The sequence below is a fragment of the Cervus elaphus genome, chromosome 33, assembly GCF_910594005.1.
Source record: "Cervus elaphus chromosome 33, mCerEla1.1, whole genome shotgun sequence".
NCBI classification, from domain to species: Eukaryota; Metazoa; Chordata; class Mammalia; order Artiodactyla; family Cervidae; genus Cervus; species Cervus elaphus.
This window is the reverse complement of record NC_057847.1, coordinates 20,595,557-20,618,515: the sequence shown is the minus strand read 5'-3', so window position 1 is coordinate 20,618,515 and position 22,959 is coordinate 20,595,557.

Sequence of the window (22,959 nt, the reverse complement as noted above, 5' to 3'; positions counted from 1 at the left end):
ATAAAGCAATATGGCAAAGGTATGGTGAAATGGATGTCTTATTCATTGGTGCAACTTTTTCTACAAGCAGTGTTTTGTCATATTTATCAAACTCTTAAAATGATTATTCCTGTTGGTTTAGTAGTTTTAATCTAGAGCTATAGCTTAATGAAATAATGCTAAATGTGGAGAAAATGAGCCATGGAAAAATGTTTATCAGGGCCTTACTAATGATAAGAAGAACTGAAGACAACCTAAAGGGAGTAGTTAAGCATATCCCATTAAAGGAATATTATGCAGTTATTTTTAATGATATTTGTTAGGACTTTGTATTAGCAACATGGGAAATTATTGATTGTGATATAAAGAGGGAAGGAGAAAAGAACTGTAACATACCATGATCACAACTAAGCAAGATAAGTCAATGCAAGACAAGATTGAAGGAAGTGCAAAACCCATCCATCTCAACTGATTTACAAAAGTTTTGGTTGACACAACAGTTCAGGCGCATTATATGTCACACAATATATACTTGGATATATCTTCATTATTGTATTTTGTGGTTTGTACCATCTGATACTCCTTTCAATGTGTTAAGTTTTCCTTATCTAGAAGCCTGAGACAAAGAGTGTGCTTTTTATTCTCTACACCATACTGAAGATGTGGTTATGTGTTACATGAGACTATCAAGCAGTCATGCTTGCTCTCATGCACTATTGATAGTACTGTAAGTTGATATAACCTCTCAGGAAGTTACCTGATTCGTGTGCACATCCTTCAACACAGAGGTCCCTCATTATCCTAGAGACATATCCAAGCAAAGCAGCATGTACAAAGATGTTTGTTACATTGTACTTTGAATAAGAAAAAATTGGAAATGGCAACCCATTCCAGTATTCTTTCCTGGAAAATCCCAAGGATGGAGGAGCCCGGCAGGCTACAGTCCATGGGGTCACAAAGAATCAGACATGACTGAGCAACCAAAACTAGTAACAGAGGAATCTAAAATAAATTGCCCTATTATACATTAACTAAACATTTTATAAGCATAAAGTATTCACATATTAACTCTTATTGTAAAAGTAATAAATGCTTTTCAAAAATTAGTTGGCAGGACATGAAGTAGTATACACTCATTTTTAGCAGTGATAATGCTCAAGAATGCCATTCAAGCTTATTCCAAGAATCATGAAGTTAAATTTCATTTGTTTTAATCCAAACCAATCACTGCATCCTTTAACCTAGATGAGCTTCTGTACTGCTGGGAACTCGTTCTTCTCAAAACAACCCTGCCACCTCTAGAGGTCCAATTATGAAATATTTCTTCTTTAGCACAATTCTAAATTTATATACACATTTTCCTCATTTCTATTTCAAAAGCTTACTTCTAAGCAAGTTTTAAGTTGCATACAGGCTTCCTGCTTATCCTCTTCCTTTGAAAGATAAAAAATAATGTTCGGGTTGGTCCATCCAAGGTGAAAATTGGGCAAGGCACCAGCATACCACTCTTGCCCTGCGTATACACCAATAATAACAACTAAATATCCAATCACTAAGCCCTCCTGGTCTTTTTTTGCTAACCTGTAATTCACACTCAGTCTTCCTTTTCATCACTCCTGATATACTGATACCCTTACACCAGGTCCTTTTCAACTATCCATTACTTATCTCATACTAAATTCTTATGGAACATTCAACCATTTCAAAACCCACTCTCTTATCCAGAAAGAAAAGCTTAACTCTTGCGTTCCTGGAAGGGAGAAACCCTCTGACTTGAGCGTCTCAACTTTCTTCCTCACCACACGGAACACTTCAGAATTTCTCTGAATTCATCTCTCTGGGGTAAGGACTCCTCCATGCACACTTGATGCCAATTTCTCTTCTTTCTTCAGTTCAATCCCCTCTAGAGTCTTGATCTCATTTCCTTTCACCTGTCTCCATCACTGGAGATAATATGTGCATCTCTGAAAAATCTTTGATCTCTCCTACTCTACTCATGCTGCCCTCTTACAATTAATGTATTCAGGGGTCTCCTGTTTTCAAAATAAAAAGAACTAAAAAACAGAAAGGCTTTTCTTGACTTTGTTTCTCCTAAAGCTATTGTCTTCTTTCAGTTTTACTTTTTCATCAACATTTATTTCATAATTTAAATGACTATGTGTACAAGATACCCTGCTACTTAGCTCTGTTTAGAATTAGGGATATAGAAATAAATAAGATACAAATCTCTGATTTCAAAGTCTAATCTACTACAGGAGGCAAATACACAAAAAAACCTCCTTGGAAAATATAGAGTCCAGTTGCTATTTAAACTTTCTTACCTTCTCCTCAGTCAGATCCATTATCTCCTCAAAGTTCCACTTCCAATAAAATCAATGGTTTATCGATTCCCAGATCTCAAGGATTTCCAGTTCTCATGTGCTTTGATTTTTCTCATTTAAGATGATACTAATCATTGCAAAGATATTTTCGCATGCATATTCAAAGTTAATTCTCACAATAACCCTATAGGAGAGAGATTCCATCACAACCCCAAACTCCCACCCTCATTCCTCAGACGAGGCTCAGGAAGAGAAAGCCACCAGTCCAGGATCACCCAGCAAGTACATGACAGAGCCTGGCCTTGACCCCATACTGTTAGATTCTAAAGCTGGCATGCTTCTTTAACCCCGTACCTTCTGTGGATGACTAACTGGCTGACTGGAAGCATCTGTATTAACCAACTGTGTGCCATACAGAATGCAGAAGGTTTGAAAACCTTTTTCTTTCTCTAACTGTCTTAACCTGACAGCTTGTCATGCAGCACTAGGCATAGAATTACCGCCCAGTAATTGTTGCTGTCTAGGTTTCAACACAAAATACATGCTGACCTTAGGTACCTGGCTGGGAAAGATGTTGCCTGGTTTTACTGAAATGCTGTCCTCAGGATTCCTGTCACGGAAGTACCTTATACATGAACCAGTTTTGCAATAAGATCTTTTGGTGCCTAACTCAACAGCCCTAGGCTGAAGAGCAGATGAACTCCCCTTTTATTATATTTCACTACTAAACGATAATGCTTTAGTAAAGTTTCAATTTACAAATAATCACCTTCATTCAAATATTTTCGAGTAATCAAAGAAGTTGGAACATCTTAAATACTGAAACTAATTTCATTGTTGATTTCTCAACCTATAAAGTGTAGTCACTCAGTCATGTCACTCTTCACAACCTCATGGACTGTAACCTTCCAAGCTCCTCTGTCCATGGAATTCTTCCCCAGCCAAGAATACCAGAGTGGGTTGCCATTTCCTTCTCCAGGGGATTTTCCTAACCCAGGGATTGAACCCCATTCTCCTGCATTGCAAGCAGATATTTTACCGCCTGAGCACCAGGGAAGCCCCCTTCTCAACCTATATGATCTTTAATTAATGGATTAATTCACACCTTGTTATATTCTAATCATTCTGAAAATGTTATGATCCTGGTATCATCTAAAAATATCTAAATGAATGATTCATCACTTTATTCCTTTCTTATAAAAAATTATGAACACAGCCTATCTAGAATTGCTGCCTCATCTAATTTGTTTGCAGGTAACTTTTTTAAAACTGCCTACATCTGTTGTCCCAGGGGGAGAAAAATGTTGTCTGATAAAGGTAGTGTCTCCACCTGCTTTTTCTAAAGTAAGAGATATAAACACATCTGGATTTTTATCTTCTAAACAATCGCTTGCTTATAGTCCTAATTAGCCTAGTCATTTACTTTTATCTGTTGCTATCCTATTTGAACGTTTATTTGCCTTCAAAGTGTTTTCTGAAACTTGCTGCTTATTTATTCCAATATGTAATTTTTCCTTAATTTGGCTTGCTTACATTGTTTTATTCCTCCTTCACCATTTTTTCGTAAATGGGTATTTTAAAATCTCTTCCATATGTCTCTATAACTGGTTTAAGATCCCTGTTAGGCTTTTATTTGTGTGAACTGCTGTCTTTTCTTTTTATTTCCTCGGATAAAGCCACCTTAATTTTGTTCTTTTTTTGGAAGGGCTTATGATGAAATTGAGTAAAATCTTTATGTTTTCAATCAGCCAGCCACTTGCTGGGTACCCATCATGTGCTCAGCATTGTGCTAAGCTGTGGGATGGAAGAGCCAGGCAAAAGGAAGGCCATGAAGAGTGGAAGACGTGAGTTCTTAAATTCAGGGAAAGCATAAAGGTAGAAACGTTAACAGGATAAAAGTACCTCAAAAAATCAGAATTCAAAAAGATACATTTAAATATGGCAACCAAGTATAAATGGACTCTATGAATTCTGAAGGAATAAGCAATGGTGAGTTGGAATCATCAAGGAAGGTTCTCGGGAGTGACGGACTTTGCTCAGGGAAGTGTATAAGGTGTCCGTGGTCCAGCTGGTGGTGGCAGTATTCCAGCTGAAGAAAATGGTACTGAGGTAGAAATGAACAACTCATTCAGACAACATCTAGTTGTTGCTGGCTGGATGAGGGCATCAGAGTCAGTGGAAAAATGAGATATCAGCGGAAAACTGGAAGACTAGAAGGAAAGGGGCATGTTTATCAATTTTAATTAGAAGGACTGCTTCACATGATTTTGATTCTGATCTTTGTCAGTTATGTGAGCTGCAGATATTTCTGCCCAGTTCCCTAGCTTGTCTTCTATCTTTTTTAAAGATGACTTGATGAGCACATGTTCTTAATTTTAGAGTAGTCAAATTTATCAATCTCCTCCTTTAAGATTATTACACCTATATCTTAAGAAATACTTCTCTACTGAGGTTAGAAAAATACCTGCCTATGTTTTCTTCAAAAAGTTTTAAGCTGACTTTTGACATTTAAGTTCTTTTTTTTTTTCATTTATTTTTATTAGTTGGAGGCTAATTACTTTACAATATTGTAGTGGTTTTTGTCATACATCGACATGAATCAGCCATGGATCCACATGTATTCCCCATCCCGATCCCCCCTCCCACCTCCCTCTCCACCCTATCCCCCTGGGTCTTCCCAGTGCACCAGGCCCGAGCACTTGTCTCATGCATCCAACCTGGGCTGGTGATCTGTTTCACCCTAGATAATATACATGTTTCAACGCTGTTCTCTTGAAACATCCCACCCTCGCCTTCTCCCACAGAGTCCCAAAGTCTATTCTGTACATCTGTGTCTCTTTTTCTGTTTTGCATATAGGGTTATCATTACCATCTTTCTAAATTCCATATATATGTGTTAGTATACTGTAATGGTCTTTATCTTTCTGGCTTACTTCACTCTGTATAATGGGCTCCAGTTTCATCCATCTCATTAGAACTGATTCAAATGAATTCTTTGTAATGGCTGAGTAATATTCCATGGTATATATGTACCACAGCTTCCTTATCCATTCATCTACTGATGGGTATCTAGGTTGCTTCCATGTCCTGGTTCTTAATCCATGTGCAGTTAATATTGGTGATCCATATATTTTCCTAGCTCAGTTGATTCAATTCTCTTTCCTTTCCCCAGTGATCTACCATATCCTTTCTGACATACACAAAATGTTGTACTAGTCTGTTTCAGTTTTTCTGCTCTATTCCTCTGATCAATTAACAAGTAATTTCCCTTACCATAGACATTTTAAAATGCTGCCTCAATTACAGTAACTTTGCAATTGATGTTTTATATTCAGTACAATATTCAGTCTATAGATCAACTGGGATATGGTAGGTAAGTAGATAGATGGATGAGTCTTCAATGAGCCAATGATGACAATTTTCATGAACCCAGAATTATGATTAATTCTATGCACTTGAGGTCCAAAGGTTGCTTTCAGTGGGGAGTAAATGAGATGCCACTGATTGCATTTTTGGTATTTTTTTTTAAGTTAGGTCCTATTATAGATTGTGTAATGAATGACATTGAAGGAAACAAAGTATACACAAGAAATCTGTATCAGTCAAATCAAAATTACACAATTTGATTATTGGTTGAGAAAAACCCATTATCTTTCGTGTGTGTGTGCGTGTGTGTGTGTTTGTGTGCACACGCGTGTGCATGTGTGCTCCGTCACTCAGTCATGTCAGACTCTTGGTGATCCCATAGACTGTAGCCTGCCAGACTCCTCTGTCCGTGGGATTCTCCAGGCAAGAATACTGGAGGGGGTTGTTAGTCCCCCCTCCAGGAGATCTTCCTGACTCAGGGGTCAAACCGACATTTCCTGTGTCTTCTGCATTGGCCAGTTGGATTCTTTACCACTCAGCTACCTGGGAAGCCCTATCTTTCTTATAGCCCACGTTTTTTGAGGGCATGGTCTATGTACATCCATCACCTAAAATAATGTCTTACAAATAGTAGCCACTTGATAAATGTTTGAGGCATGGATGGATAAACAAATGAATAGTGGAGAGTGTCATAAAGTTTATACATTTTTTCATTCCAAATTTTATTGAGATATAATTGAAATACTGTGTAAGTTTAAGGTATGCAGCATTATTTGACTGACATGCAAGAAATGAATTGCACACACAAAGTGAATACCACAATTACCACAACAGATTTAGTGAACATCCATCATATAGATACAAATTCAGAGAAAAAAATATTTTTCCTTGTGATGAGAACTCTTGGCATTTATCCTCTTAATTTTCCTATATAACATACAACAATGCTAATTATATTTTTAATTTGAATCTTTAGTTCAACCAGTTTATAGAGTATAACTCTTCAGTTAGGAAAAAGAGCCTACACTTACAATTCCATGCAGCTAATCAAATCTATTCCTCCTGCATTGTACTGCCATTGTACTAACAGTCAGCAACATTCATCAGCCAGCCAGTGAAATGGACACACCAGACTAGATACTGGGATGAGCTGTGGAAGGAGACACGTGAGTCAAGCTGTTATGGCCCCTGTTGTACGAATTTTTATTCAAACTGAGAATACATAATGAACCAAAGAGAAAATGTCAGAATGCTTGGAATAATAAGTGTAAATTAACTCTGTGCGAACTGTGTGCATTGGTGTTGACAGAATGCAGGCAAAGCAGCAAGAGCCCGTTCAGAAGGTGAGACGCGCTGGAGCTCACATCAGCTCTTCCTCCTACTATAGAAGGGTTAAATGCCGCTGTGCTCACAGACTCCCAGTGAGCTATGATTCACATGCATTTAAACAGAAAATAGGCATGTTATCTATGTTTATCTCTACATAGATAAATAATACATATCTTCGATTTATCTATAATTTATAGATAGATTTCTTATAGATTTCTTTATTACCTATGGACAAATGAGAATAATTTCACAAGATATACTTTCAAAAAGAATAATTTCAGATAGAGTACATCCAGGGCATATGCTGAAAACAGAAAATAAGTGTCAGCTTATTAAACTTTTATTTCAATGACTCTTCTGGTTTTATATGTGTAGGTGAGTGTGTATGTGTGTGTGTGTGTGTGTGTGTGTGTGTAGGTGCTCAATTGCTTCAGTTGTGTCTTACCCTTTGGGACCCTACAGACTGTAGCCTGCCAGGATCCTCAGTCCATGTGATTCTTCAGGTGAGAATACTGGAGTGGATTGCCATTCCCTTCTCTAGAGGATCTTCCCAACCCAGGGATCAAACCCACATCTCCCAGATCTGCTGCATTGAAGGTGGATTCTTCTACTGCTGAGCCACCGAGGAAGCCCATGTAGGTGAGTGCTGGGCCATAATTTTTTACCCAGAAAGTGGATCAGCAAGTGTCTGTACAGCCAGCTGAAAAGCCAGTTTAAGAAAAACCACTGGCTTCTGTCCTGTCCACACACAGTAATGACTCTTCAAGGCCAAGCACTAGTCACTCATTCTATGATAGGCATAAATTTTGCTGCCTTGTCTTCTCAGATTTGCAGCCAGGCAGCAATCTTTGTTTAAAAGAACTTACCCCATTTCTTACAGTTACTTGCAAGGCTAGGAATCCTGGTAGTGCTTCCCTGATATTTATAGCTTTGTCATCAGTTTAGGGAGTCTTCCCAGTGGCTCAGAGGTAAAGAATTGCCTGCCAATGCAAGAGACATAGGAGACATGTGTTTGATCCCTGGGTTGGGAAAATCGCCTGGAGGAGGAACTGGCAATCTACTCCAGTATTCTTGCCTGGAAGAGCCCATGGACAGAGGAGCCTGTGGGCTACAATCTGTGGGGTCGCAAAGAGTTGGACACAACTTAGTAACTGAGCATACCTGCATTGGTTTAGAAGTTGTCACATCTTCCAAATCTTTATCTACCTAGGCAACAGGGCAACGCTCTTCAGCAGTAATGTGAGGATCCTGTTGCCCCAGCCAGTTCATTTATTCCCAGTCTAGCAGAGCAGTGTCAAGACAAGGGAATCTCATACTTTAAGTTCCAAACAGCATATGGTTTGCCTTAACTATATTATATAGAAGGAGTTAATATTCATTTAATGTAATGCATGGGCAATTTGCTATCCTTTTTCTAAGAGTAAATCTGTAATTATGTAATTATTCTGTAACAACTGCCTTGCATCATTTATTTTCCAGATAAGCTCTATAAGTTTTTGAAACTGAGAAAATAACATTTGAACTAATAAAGTTGAAATTGTCAGCACTTTTCCTCCAGCATTCATTTGTCAAAAGTGCTTGAAACAATGAAAACTACATCTTGAAAGCAGGAGGATAAATGGATTCTATCTATGGAGACCAATTGTGTTAGCTTTTTGTTTTGTGTGTCATTTTTTTCAAGACAATCCAAGGATGAAAAAAAGGTCAGTTTTACAGCTCAATGCTGAATACATCAAATGAGCACATAACAGGTACCTACCAAGTAAAGAATAGCCTAGAAAAGAATCAGAGTTAGAAAACAGAGCCAACAAAAAGTAGAGGGCCAATAGGTTATAGACTGAGTACCCTATTTTTGCTACTGTTGAATGTCTTCTAACTTCAGTGAGAATTTTATGTACCAATAGGTTTCATGTGCTCCCATATGAGGGAAAAACTGCACCTGCAAGTGGAATTTCGAGCAAAACTTAAAGCTGCAGTTACATCGCTTGTCTGTTACAGTGACACTGCCAGAAGTAGATAGAACAGCAGATAGTGGCTCTTAACTAAGGCTAATATTCCTGAGTAGCAAAAATGTGCCTTTCAATTTGATTTATTTTTCATAGAAAGAAAGGTAGAAAATCAGGAGGCTCTGAAAATATTATATTTATGTTAGCTAAGCCAAATGGATTCACTGCATCGAAAGGTAAAAATTTGAAGTTCAAAACAGAGCCTGCATCTTTCTAAGCATACATTTCATCCATGCAACTTGGGTCCTATCCTTTCCTTTGGTGGGTGTAGCTGATGAACATTCATGACAGAAGGTATTTCATAATTCTTTTTTATTGTTTTCCATGCTCATCAGACATTTCATCATACTGTGGTTTTCAAAGAGAGGTGCCCCTGGAAGTCCTCCAAATTGCCTTGGGATGGTCTCAAAATACCAACATTGGTAACTACATTTACATTTTCATTTCTGGAGAAATTTAACTTGTCAGCAATCTCTCAATGGACATACCCCCTGAGCCTTTTATTATGTTAGGATACACTATGGCACATCTGAATTTGAGAAGTGTGGGATGCCTAGCAAAAATGCAAATTCATTTCTCTACAAAATGAAGTAGGTTTGGTAAATTTGTTATTGGTGCTAAATGTATAATGGCTTAAAGAAAGGACAACCTTCCCTATATGTGGTTTGTTGGTTTTACAGAGTATCTTCTCTTATTATATAGAAATTATTGTGTAATTAAGAATTAAAATTATGTGATGTTATAAAATATGCCTAATCTCCTTCAGTTTACCTTATACCTTTTTCTCTGAAGCCTTTGAATTCCATGATGATGTTTCAGAGGAAACACAGACTATCCTAATTTGGGATTTACCATATTAAGTGCATAAAGATGTAAAGAAATGCAATACCTGGCGTGAAAAAATCCTTCTGGTGTTGCCATGAGTGCTGGAGGGAGTTGTGACCTCTGCGCTCAGAATCCAAAGGGAAAAGGAGCGGGGCCTACCAGTGCAGTTTTAGAAATAAACTGGCAACTAACAGGCAGGTTGACTCCTTGTTAATAAAGAGCTACTCAAGAATGGGTTCTTCACTTTCTGTAGAGTGTTGTAAATCTTCCTTTTTTAGAGTGCAGGATTGCTATTTTTAAAGAAAACACACATCTGTGTTTATACCAGATGGCATGTAGACATTTCCTATTATTATTCACTCTTCTGTCCATTGCTACAGATGTTACAAATATCTTCTACACATCTCCCCTCTCTTAAAGCTAAAAATGGAAACTAACATTAAACACAACAGTAAATAAAGAGGCAAAGAAAAGCTGAAAGGAAAACCAGGTGCATAATTAGATTAATTTTGTTCTCGGTCACTTCAACTTCCATAAATTAGACTTTATATGATAATGTATGCATACAGAATTCCCTTGGGTTAAAAATCCTAGTTGTAGACTTCTAACCTGTTTGTCTAATTCTAACTTAATTCTCTTTACAGCTTAATACGTGTACTAACCTTATAATGAACAAACATGTGACAGATCTCTGAAGCCACAACATGGAATCTTTACTTAAATGACATTATTTGGAGTCAAGTCAAAGGGTGCACATTCTGTTACCAGAGAATACACTGATGATATGCGATGCGGAAATAAGCTTTAACAAAATGACCCTGTGTTAAACTAGCTACACAATGGTTCTAATCAGTGGTGGTGTGGCTTTTCCTGACGGTATCCCCTGCTCCTTAACCATCCTCTTCTTTCTGGGGATAGGATGAGGACAGAGAGCATGTCCCGTCCTCAACTCCGCTGACTCACTGAGCAGTATTTATGGAGGGTCTCCCATATACACAGTTTCCCCTAAGAACTTGAATATCTTGAGGACTTTATTGTAAGCATCCCTTTCTTTAGATAGCCTTAAGACTCTGAAGAACTTAAAAAACTTTTTCCATTACCAAAAAAATTCAAGCAACCTAGTTATGAGAATATATCTTAACCCATTCTCCAGAAAATCCTTTACAATAAAAAGGGACTCCTGTTTCTCTCTAGTTAGTAGGCCAAACCTAGAGATTCCTGAGGAAAATAGGAGCCAAGTAGACTTTTGTTGAGCTAAACTTTCATCTGCTTGGCCAGTGGAAAAGTAAAGATTAACTTTAAAATGATTTTATGTAACTAACATTTTCTAAGTTTTATTCTAAGAGGAGGAAAGGCAAATGACACCACATCAGATCACAGAATAAAGGACTTGTGTCATTGGGGGACTGTTCTCGGGAAATTAATAAGTTCCAAAATCAAGCAAGATGATTAATACTGGCTTTCATTTGATCTATAAACCACAATGACAAGCACAGCATGACCCTGACTTAGCCTGGCATTGTGATTTAATGAAAAGAGAAAGCTTAGAAGAAGACTGTGAAGGAAAAAATAAAGCCTTCTGCATTGAGTCAGAAATTCCTTGATTGATATACACCTTCTGATTCCTAAATTTTGACCATAGGGGTTCTGTATATGGTAGATATTTTCTTTATCTAGAGAGCCGGGTAAAAAGTACTAGCTTTTTAAACACAAGTAACAATTTTATAGAAAGAAAGTGATACGGCCTCATACTTTCATAAAGGAAATACCATTTGCAAAGCTATAGTGCTGAGGAAAGTCAGGGAAAGTAAATGTGCTAATTGTGGGTGTGCTTTTATAATAAAATCATCATGAAATTTTGGTTAGATAAAATCAGTTTTGGAGGACTGCAAAACTCAATTAGAAGCTGGTTGAGGCCATAGAGTAAACTGGTCTGAGAGAATGCACCAACCAGGCTCCATCAGGTCACAGTGGTTTCAACTAGGGCTGGAAAACTGCTGTGTGGATGAGAAAGATGGCATATCCAAAGCCCCATGTGAAAGCCTGAAGCCGTTGTATGAACCTGCGGCTGTCAGAACACCAACCTGGAATCACTCTCACTGTTTTTCTTCAGACTCTGACCCTAGTTGTTGCTTCCCATAACCCAGCACTCCGCTTCAAGATGGTCTACACTCGCCACATCCCTGAACTTTCACTCCACCGTCACTCTGGCTCCTGTGATGACTCTGCCCCATTCTGTTACCTGGGCACGTCTGTCTGCACTTGATCCAAAGCAGCTTCCATTCCCTGCTTACTTTTGCTTCCAGAGATATCTTTAGAGACTTCTTTCCTACCCTGCTCGTCACTCTGCAGAGGATTTCTTAAATAAAATTTCTTGAATAATAAAAAATACATCTTCACAAAGAAATTCTTTATTCTGTGATTGGCTATTCACATCTGCCTTAATAGTTGGTCTTAGTGTTTTTGTATTTTCTTTCATTCACTCATTGTTCTCCACATCTATTGAGCATCTGCTATATGCCCCAGGCCTCATCTCTGAGTTAGAGACACAATCCTCATTCCCCTTGCAGAGTTTAACCTGGTGGAGAGAACAGTCAATTTATAAACAGATTATGGTATAGAGATGACAAGTACTTTGATAGATGTAAATGTAGGGGCTATTGGGCCACTTAAGCCAGCTTGCCTGATTGGTTCAGCTGCTTGATCTTTGGGAAGTGTCTGGTGTGTCTAAAAACAGTAAGGAAGCCCTTGTGGCTTGAGATCAGAGAATGGATTGGTGAGGAATCCCTCTCCCTTTAGAGAAGAGAAGATGAACTAGCTCCCTAGCCCATGTTCAGGACTTCATGAAGAGATGCAGCATTTGGAGTAGTAAACTGATTATCGAGGGCAGCAGTGTGGGAGGACAGAGGCCTGTTCCCCAGGCCTGGAGTCACCCTTGTGATCTTCAGTCCTCCTCACTCCTTGCTCTCGGTATAGCATTTGATGTCACACTTCTTCCAGGGAAGATAAATGGGGGCAGTAATCTTAACGGACAAGAATGAACACAATTACCTCAGGTATATTTAAGGAAAGGTACAAAAGTCATTGTGCATCCCGAGTATGTAGATTTCTTCCTCCCCATGCACATCTCCCTTGGCCACCTCTTGCCAAGGACCTTTCTCAACCTGACATCATCTGACACAGAGAGTCACCATTAAATTCGAATGGAAAAACTTTCTATAAGACCTAAATAAATTACAGTTAAGAGTTGAATCTCCAGAGATCTTTCAACCCCAAATTGGCTCACCATCTAGGAAAACATATCATAGAGAAACACCAGTGAAACTATCTGGCCTCAGAAAATTCAATATCAAAACACCCACACACACAGCATAAGACAAGTCAAAATTCTAGACAAAACAAAAAACCAGCACCTTCATGACTGCCTCTGAAACAGTGCTTCTTAACATTTCATCAATTATGGATCTTGTAGAATCTGATGAAAGATATAGTCTGTCTCAGGAAAATGGATACGCATTCAATTGTAAGGGGGGAAGCCTATCCATGGATGACTCTATAGAGTTGGGATTCAGAATATCTGCTTTGAAAGGAAAAATTCTTTCTTTCGTGAAAAATATTTTGCATCTTTAGATTCATTAACATTCCTTAAAACTTGAGAGTTCAGGCTCCACGACCTCCATTTACTATAAACACACTGTAGTTGACAACTCAGTAATCAGAATCTAATCTCCCTTCTGACATGAGAGCAGACATAAGACTGGAGCTGGGAAACACAGCTAGCAACAGAATTCAGTATTAGGGAGAGGGTTCATCCCATTCAACCATCTGCCTTTGGAGATGCCACAAACAGCTGCAGGAGGTATCCTCTGGGCATGACCCCACCGCAGCCTCTCTGTTACCCAGCAAGGAGCTCTAGCTCCCGGAGAAGCACTGAGTTATGCAAACAGATTTAACAATGTTGGAAAGAAGGGGTTCCCCCCCCACCGCCTTTGTATCAGTGGGTGTTCCTCTGTTCTACCATTTATTCACTGCACTCACCTGGAATGGCCTCTCAAATCTCTTTGTAAGCACGAAGGTCTGTTCCAGCATATAAAGGAGGATGTTAAGGAGAGAGGAGGAGAAATATTCTGCTTGCTGATATTTTTCTCATCTGTATACCTGTGAACCTACCAAGAGCCCTATGAATCTGAGCATAAACACTGAGGTTAAAGAAAAACAAAACCATAAAATGATACATCTTTGCTGCTAGGAAATGGTCCAGAAGAAGGAAGAGTTTAAGCAGGCATATATGCATTGGTTTTTGTTTTTGTATGAAAAAAGAGGTGCTGAGATCTTTATTTTAATAAAGTGTAAAATGCTTCTCCCACTCTTTTCCTGTTCCCACACACTCCTCTCTAACCTGATTGGTTTGTGAACTTGTTGTTCTCACCCAAGGAGTTAGCTCAGAAAGAACTGGATAATTTGTGGAGGATGATTGAAATCAACACCGCTTTAACAAAGCCGCATCCTTAACCCTAACTCATCCAGCGTGAGCCACACTGGTCATCCATGGCACCGAGGGCGTGGGGACACTGTGCCTTCTGGGAGGGAAGTGTCATCACCAGGCAGCCCCTGTGGATCAGAGACTGGGCTCTTAGGCAAAAATGAGCCTACCTCTCCTTTAGTGGGGAGCCGGGGCTCAGCCTTGTAGAACAGTGCTCGCCAGTGGCAAGAGAGCTGGGGATCCTTTGAGAAGGGCAACCAGGGCTCCAGTTTTCCCTACTCCCCAGCTCTGTGGAGAGTCTTCTTGTATTTAATAAGCGCATCTTCAGAGGACTTCTAAGCACGCTACAGGAAAATGCAGCAGCCACAGCGACCAGGAGAGGAACTTAAGTTCTGTCCTGTGCGTACAGAGAGGGTGGGCGCTGCTGCAGACCTCTGTAAGGTGTCCCACAGGTACTGTTCCTGAGGATGGGATAAGAGCAGGCAGACACCATAGACTGTACAGTCTGCCCCGGCCTCACACTAGAGCAGTGGGTCTGGGGTTGGGGCCGTGTGCGGAGACAGTTTGCATTAGTGTGACTCAGAGAGGGGGTGCATCTAGAGGTAGAGGCCAGGAATCCCAGTAAATGTCCTCTAATGCTCAGGACAGCCTCACCAACCCACCTCACCCCCAACAAAGACTGACTTGGCCCAAGGTGTCCACAGTGCCAAGGCTGAGAAACAACTGTGCTAGTGAGAATGAGGGTGTGAAGCTTTGGGAGACAGGAGAGGTAGACACAGCAGAGGGCCCTGTAGGTGGCAGAAACTTGGACTTCTCAATCAAACCTCAAAGGCTTTCAAAACTTCAAAATCGGGTGGAATATTTTTGGCTGGATATTTCACTTTAGAATCAGACAAGAGTATCAAATAGGAGTATTCTCCTGCTTGAAGTTCACAACCTCACCCTCCTGGGGAAGCCTTCCTTTTCTGTGTGTATGCATGTGTGTAAGGAGCAGGACAACACAAACGCAGACACGCACACCTAGAAGGAGGCAGGAGGCATGAATGCCACCTAGGTCCTTTGTGCATCTCTTCTTTGCATCTGACACATTATTGACAACCGTGGGCTTAAGATAACTGAGCTGTCTCCAGTCCCTCAAGACTGAAACAATGGACCTGAAAAAATGCCTCAAGGATTTCTCAGGAGTGACTTTTCAAAGAGGGTGCAGGTCCATGTAGAGCACTCTTGGCTCAATCAACAGACACTTACGTTGTGGTCATACTGTGGCTGTTGTGAATAATGCCGCAATGAGCATGACAATGCAGATATCTCTCTAAGTGATTTTATTTCTTTTGTATATATACCCAAAGGTGGGATTGCTGGATCATATGGTAGTTATATTTTTAACCTTTTGAGGAACCTCCATACTGTTTTCCACAATGACTATACCAATTTACATCTCTACTAACAATCTATAAGGTTTTCCTTTTCTCTACATCCTTACCAAAAATAATATTCTCTGGTTCATACATACAGAGAAGATTATTGATGCTTTTAAACTATGGTGATGGAGAAGACTTTTGAAAGTCTCTTGGACTGCAAGGAGATTAAACCAATCAATCCTAAAGGAAATCAATCCTGAATGTTTATTGGAAGGATGGATGCTGAAGCTGAAGCTCCAATACTTTGGTCACCTGATACGAAGAGCTGACTCATTGGAAAAGACCCAGTGGGTCTGATGCTGGAAAAAATTGAAGATAGGAGAAGATGACAGAGGGTGAGATGGCTGGATAGCTAGGAGATGGTGAAGGACAGGGAAACCTGGCATGCTGCAGTCCATGGGATTGCAAAGAGTCAGACACGACTGAGCTACAGAACATATATACATATATACAAGAAAATATTATTTCCCCTTAAGAAAGAAGGAAATCACGTCATCTGGTGACAACATGGATGAACCTGGAGGACATTACACTAGCTGAAATATGCTTAACAAAAATAGACAAATATTTTGTGATCTCACTTATATGTGAAATACAAACAAGTCAAACTCAGAAACAGAGAGGAGAAGAGTGGTTACTGGGGGGTGAAGAAATGAAAAATTTCCCCCAATCAAAGGATATAGACTTTCAGTTATAGGATGAATATCTACGGATCTAACGGACAGGATAGTGACTGTGGTTAATAATACAGTGAGTACTTGAAACTTGCTAAGAGAATTCACCTTTAGTATTCTCATCACACACACACAGAAAAGTAACTATGTGAGCTAACGGACATGTTAAGTAGCTTGACTGTAATCATTTCACAATGTATCCATATATCAAAACATCATGTTGTACACCTGAAATATATATACAATTTTTGTCAATCAGATTTTGATGAAGCTGGGAAAAAATAAGATAAAATAAAATACAAAAATAAAGAGAAGAGCTCCCTCCTCCCCTGAAGAGACTATCACCCTGGGAGAATTTACTGAGGACAGAGGGCCAGGAGTGTGTGAGCATGTGGGTGAGTGAATGTGTGTGTGTGTTTGTGCACGCCTTTGAATCAGTACCGAGCGTGTCACCTCCCCTTTGGACCTTGGCTTTCTCACAAAGAGAGCTGGATTCAGTGATCCCTAAGGCCCCTTTCCAGCTCTAACATTTCTGGATTCTGTGTCAACATTCATTCCATGCCTGCAGAAGGCTGCCAAATGCCTGCATCCTCTGCTGTCTTCAGCGGCCCTGTGCGAACTCATTACCACAGCAGGCTGCTCTGTGGGTGGCGAGCCCCGAGTGCCCCGGACATTCATTCCTTACCTCTCATTCTTGCTCTCAAGAAACGCTTTATATTCCTCCTCAAGATTATGTGAGAGGGACTTTAATGGGGCTGATTTTATGTGAGGATCCAATGATAGAAAAACAGATTCTAGTCAGTGCTTTACTCAGAGGATCATTCCACAGAAGCTGAGCTGTTTCTAAAATAGTCCCCAAAGTAGCTTAAAAAATAATAGCAATTCTAAAACCAGATCATTTCCTGATGAAAACTCTAGGCCTGTTCAATTTTTAATCCTTTCTGAAATCAGCATGGTTTTTCTTTTTCTCAGAAAGGTGTTTAGAATGAAGTTCTTGAATCTGCCCCTTGGACACATTTACATGCTGTGCCTAATTTCTTAATTCTTTTAATCAAGGCTTTCCTAGTTTTAAATTGTAGCTAAGTGTTTTGGGGGGAATTGGAGTGCTTACTCCTATTTGCCTGACAAATATACAGCATCAAATATTCATCATTTAAATGCAATTAAAATACAAAATCACAAAAACATCAGTGCAATGATTTAAATTGCTCCAGTTTTAATTACGGGATTAAGGCAATTTGGGATTAGAAACGTAATACAATACACAATCAAGAGGTCATATTCCTATAGGTTTTAAATAATTTAAAACTCTTATGGCTTTAAAGAGGAGAAGTACGTGGATGTATTTGCCAACAGTGAGTAATAATGACACTGGAGAAGAATAGGAAGATGTGCGTCAAAAATAAGAAAACTCAGCTGTGCTGAGAAATTTTAAAATCTCTCTGCCTGGTAAAATGTTCAACAGTCCTGAATTCTTCCAGGTTAATAGCAGTAAGTCCAAATAAAACTTCATGTGTAAGTAGAATGTGTAATTCAGTAAAGTTCTTAGGAACCATATCTTCATTAAAAAAAATTCTTACATTTTAATATTCCTATTTCACTAGGATCATCTTAATTTCTTTATTACTGTGGGACTTGTGGGATCATCTTAATCTGAATGCTTGGAATTGATCTAAAATGCAGTCTATGGATGATAAAACCTAGACACGTGGTTGAAAACTTTAAAATTAATTAACATTCTCATCATTCAGCTGGCCTCCAAAATGACTCCATATAAATTATATTGCCGTATATAAATCGTTTGAACTTTAGCTGCCACATTTTCCATATAAACCAACAGCAGCTATAAACAGTGTGAACTGAAGCGAAAAGTGGTTTCCCTATGGAGGCAGGAAATGTGAAGTCTCTCATGATTTTTAGCCTCGTATGCTTTCATAATCAACATTTTGTCACGTTTTTAATTAAAGTGGTATCAGTGTTTAATGCAATACCCAAGCTTGTTGGCTACTGAGGCATAGACACAGACTTCACATTCCAAGGCAGCAAGCTTTTTGGTTCTCACATGGACAGACCTCAAATTGCTGATGGGACTTGAGCATCCATGTACTGGTTCCAATGGCACTTGGACCTTTGGAAATTTTATGAACAAAAAAGCTTGGAAAAGCACTTGGTCCAACATCTGACTTCAGGCAGAAGAGTAATGAAGCTATCTGTGTAAGATAGTGATCTAGATCCCTAAAACCCAATAAAAATATAATAAAAGGCATCCATGGAATTTAAATTTTTCTAATAGTCACATTTTTAAAAGTAAAAGAAGACAAAATTAATTCTAATAGTATATCTCATTCATTCAAAATGATAATTATTTCAACAAGTAATCAATATAAAATTATTGAAATATTTTAAATTATTTTTTCATGCCAAATCTTTGAAATTTGATATGTATTTTACACATACAGCACGTCTCAATTTGTCAGTCAGTTCACTCAGTCGTGTCTGACACTTTGCAACCCCAAGGACTGCAACATGCCAGGCTTTCCTGTCCATCACCAACTCCCAGAGCTTGCTCAAACTCACGTCCACTGAGTCAGTGATGCCATCCAACCATCTCATCCTCTGTCACCCCTTTCTCCTCCTGCCTTCAATCTTTCCCAGCATCAGGGTCTTTTCCAATGAGTCAGTTCTTCACATCAGGTCGCCAAAGTATTGGAGTTTCAGCTTCAGCATCAGTCCTTCCAATATTTATGACTGATTTCCTTTAGGATTGACTGGTTTGATCTCCTTGCTTTCCAAGGGACTCTCAAGAGTCTTCTCTAACACCACAGTTCAAAAGCATCAATTCTTTGGCACTCAGCTTTCTTTATGGTCCAACTTTCACATCCATACATGACTACTGGAAAAAACCATAGCTTTGACTAGATAGACCTTTGTCAGTAAAGTAATGTCTCTGCTTTTTAATATGTTGTATAGGTTGGTCATAGCTTTTCTTCCAAGGAGCAAGCGTCTTTTAAGTTCATGACTGCAATCACCATCTGCAATAATTTTGGAGCTCAAGAAAATAAAGTCTCTCAATGTTTCCACTGTTTCCCCATCTATTTGCCATGAATTGATGGGACTGGATGCCATGATCTTAGTTTTCTGAATGTTGATATTTAAGCCAGCCTTTTCACTCTCCTCTTTCACCTTCATCAAGAAGCTCTTTAGTTCTTCTTCACTTTCTGCCATAAGGGTGGTGTCATCTGCATATCTGAGGTTATTGATATTTCTTCCAGCAGTTTTGATTATAGCTTGTACTTCATCCAACCCAACATTTCACATGATGGATTCTGCTTATACGTTAAATAAGCAGGGTAACAGTATAAAGCCTTGACATACTCCTTTCCCTATTTGGAACCAGTCTGTTGTTCCATGTCCAGTTCTAAATATTGCTTCTTGACCTGCATACAAATTTCTTAGGAGGCAGATCAGATGGTCTGGTATTCCCATCTCTTTCGTAATTTTCTACAATTTGCTGTGATCCACACAGACAAAGGCTTTAGCATAGTCAGTGAAGCAGAAGTAGATGTTTTTCTCAATTTGTACCAGCCACATTTCAAATATTCAGTAGTCACATGTCTGGTAGGAGCTACTGTATTAACAGTGTAGCTCTGTGCTATCAAAGTGGGCCAGGATGGCTTTTTGGCATTGAAGGGATGAAAAGCCTGGGAAAAGGTAGCCTCTCCCTTCAGAAAGCCCTGTTTGGCCCCAGTTTTTGTTGTGCAGCCGCTAAGTCCTGTATCACTCTTTGCGACTCCATGGACTGCAACCTTCCAGGCTCCTCTGCTTCTCCCTGCTTCTCCTTTTGTCTTCAATCTTTCCCAGCTTCAGAGTCTTTTCTAATGAGTTGGCTCTTTGCATCAGGTAGCCAAAGTACTGGAGCTTCAGCTTCAGCATCAGTCCTTCCAAAGAACATTCAGGGTTGACTTCCTTTAGGACTGACTAGCTTGATCTCCTTGCTGTCCAAGGGACTCTCAAGAGTGTTCTCCAGCACCACAGTTTGAAAGCGTCAATTCTTTGGCACTCACTCTTCTTTATGGTCCAGCTCTCACATCTGTACATAACTACTGGCCCTAGAGATTCAGACAAAGCAATGGAAGTTAGATTTTTACTGGTTATAGTAACAGTGCTTCCAAAAGAATTATGTGCAAGTTGTGAAATATTCATACAATGGAAGGCTATGCAATAGGAATGAAAGGCTTACAAATACATGCAACACTAAGGATGAATCATACAAATAAAACATATAGTAAAAGAAACCAGATACAAAAGTTATATAGCTATGCATCCAATTACATACACTACAAAAAAGCAGGAAAACCCAAGAAGTACAAAGTTAAGAAGTAAGGATCCTTGATAGACCGCAGTGACTGGAAAAGGAGGCAGAGGAATCTTCTGGGCACTGGCTTTGTTCTATTTCTTTACCTGGTTGTGTTTCAATTTATCAAAACTCTGTTAGGAAGTATGGTGCCCGGAGTAGGCTAAAGGGGGAGAAATGAAGCAAACAACATCTGACTCCTCTTTGGAGGAGGAGGGGAAAAGAAGGCTGGGAACAAGCACATGTTGGCAATTTGCCAACAGTGTTGGTATCAGATTAGCCTCATTTTAGACGGGATTCCTGGAGAAAGAGACTCTAAGAGATGTGACTGGAAGAGGTTTACTGAGGAGAGCTGTTTGGAAGAACCCCTGTTGGAGACGGAGGAAAGGAGATAACAGAACAGAGTGAGAAGCAACGTGAATGGAGGCCTCCTGTTGTCTTCCAGTGCAGCTTTGAAAGTGTGATGGTCCTCCAGAGTTGTCCTGAGTCGGGACTAGGGGCCCAGGCCTTTGTACCCACTAACGGACAGTCAGTAGATACAGGTTGCACCAGGGAGGGAGCATGACCTGGAGAAAGACAGCTTTCTTAGCAGAGGGTTAGGTAATCAGCTACAAGCCAACAGCAGCCAGTGTCCCACACAGCTGAGGAAAAGAACACCTCAGCCTGGAAGAGGGCATCAAGGTAGCAAATAACAGTAGCCACTACAAGCATTGTATGAAAAGCTGTGTTTTTGCATCAGGTAACAGGAAATATCTGTCTCCCTGTGGCTTTCTATGATCATCATTCTTTTCATTATGATCTTTGGGACATCTTGTTCCTAATTATTGTTTTGGAAGGCCTCATATGAAATGAGTGTCCTTAGCCTGTTGTTTCAAGCCAGGTAATGGCAATCCCTTACATGGAAATCGTTCTGCCACATGTCTTTGGGAAGTTCTTTACGCTTAAGCCTCCTCCTATAAATGTTTCCCTTTAGCTTTTTGCACAGCAGTTCAGATCTCTTTTTTGCCATCTACCCTCTACACATTTTCAAGCCAAAAAAAAGTTCATTTTCAGCAGTAAAACTGCAGTGTCGTTATGCAAGTTTGATGTTGGTGATGGTAAGTAGCTGGCACAAATGAAACAGCTCTAGAATTTAACTGCTTGATACTATATGCCAAAGTCTCCAGGGCCTTTAGAAAATTTGGTTTTCAGCACATCTCCAGTCTGGCTTGAATTTCCCTGGTTATGTTGATGCCAATCCTGTTTCCAAGCCATAGATTTGTTTGATTCTATTTTCTCCTTCCCAATCTATTTAGCATGTAGTTTGACTGGGATAGCAAAAATGTGTTTTTGTTTCAGTTGAAATACTTCTTTTACTTGTCCATGGTACATACCACGGACTATAACCTCAATTTCCTTCAGCCTGATATTCATTTAACTTAGTAGTGAGTCCATGCGTGTCCTAATATGTATTAATATGTTCATACCTTCCAGCATATAGGTATGAACATAAAGGAGTCCTAAATTGCTTCCCAGCTAATGATTGAAAGAACCATGAATGCGGCTAACAAACACATGAAAAGGTGCTCAACATCACTCATTATTAGAGAAATGCAAATCAAAACCACAATGAGGTACCATTACACACCAGTCAGGATGGCTGCTATCCAAAAGTCTACAAGCAATAAATGCTGGAGAGGCTGTGGAGAAAAGGGAACCCTCTTACACTGTTGGTGGGAATGCAAACTAGTACAGCCACTATGGAAAACAGTGTGGAGATTCCTTAAAAAACTGGAAATAGAACTGCCATATGACCCAGCAATACCACTTCTGGGCATACACACTGAGGAAACCAGATCTGAAAGAGACACATGCACCCCAATGTTCATCGCAGCACTGTTTATAATAGCCAGGACATGGAAGCAACCTAGATGCCCATCAGCAGATGAATGGATAAGGAAGCTGTGGTACATATACACCATGGAATTTTACTCAGCCGTCAAAAAGAATTCATTTGAACCAGTCCTAATGAGATGGATGAAACTGGAGCCCCTTAAACAGAGTGAAGTAAGCCAGAAAGATAAAGAACATTACAGCATACTAACACATATATATGGAATTTAGAAAGATGGTAACGATAACCCTATATGCAAAACAGAAAAAGAGACACAGAAATACAGAACAGACTTTTGAACTCTGTGGGAGAAGGTGAGGGTGGGATG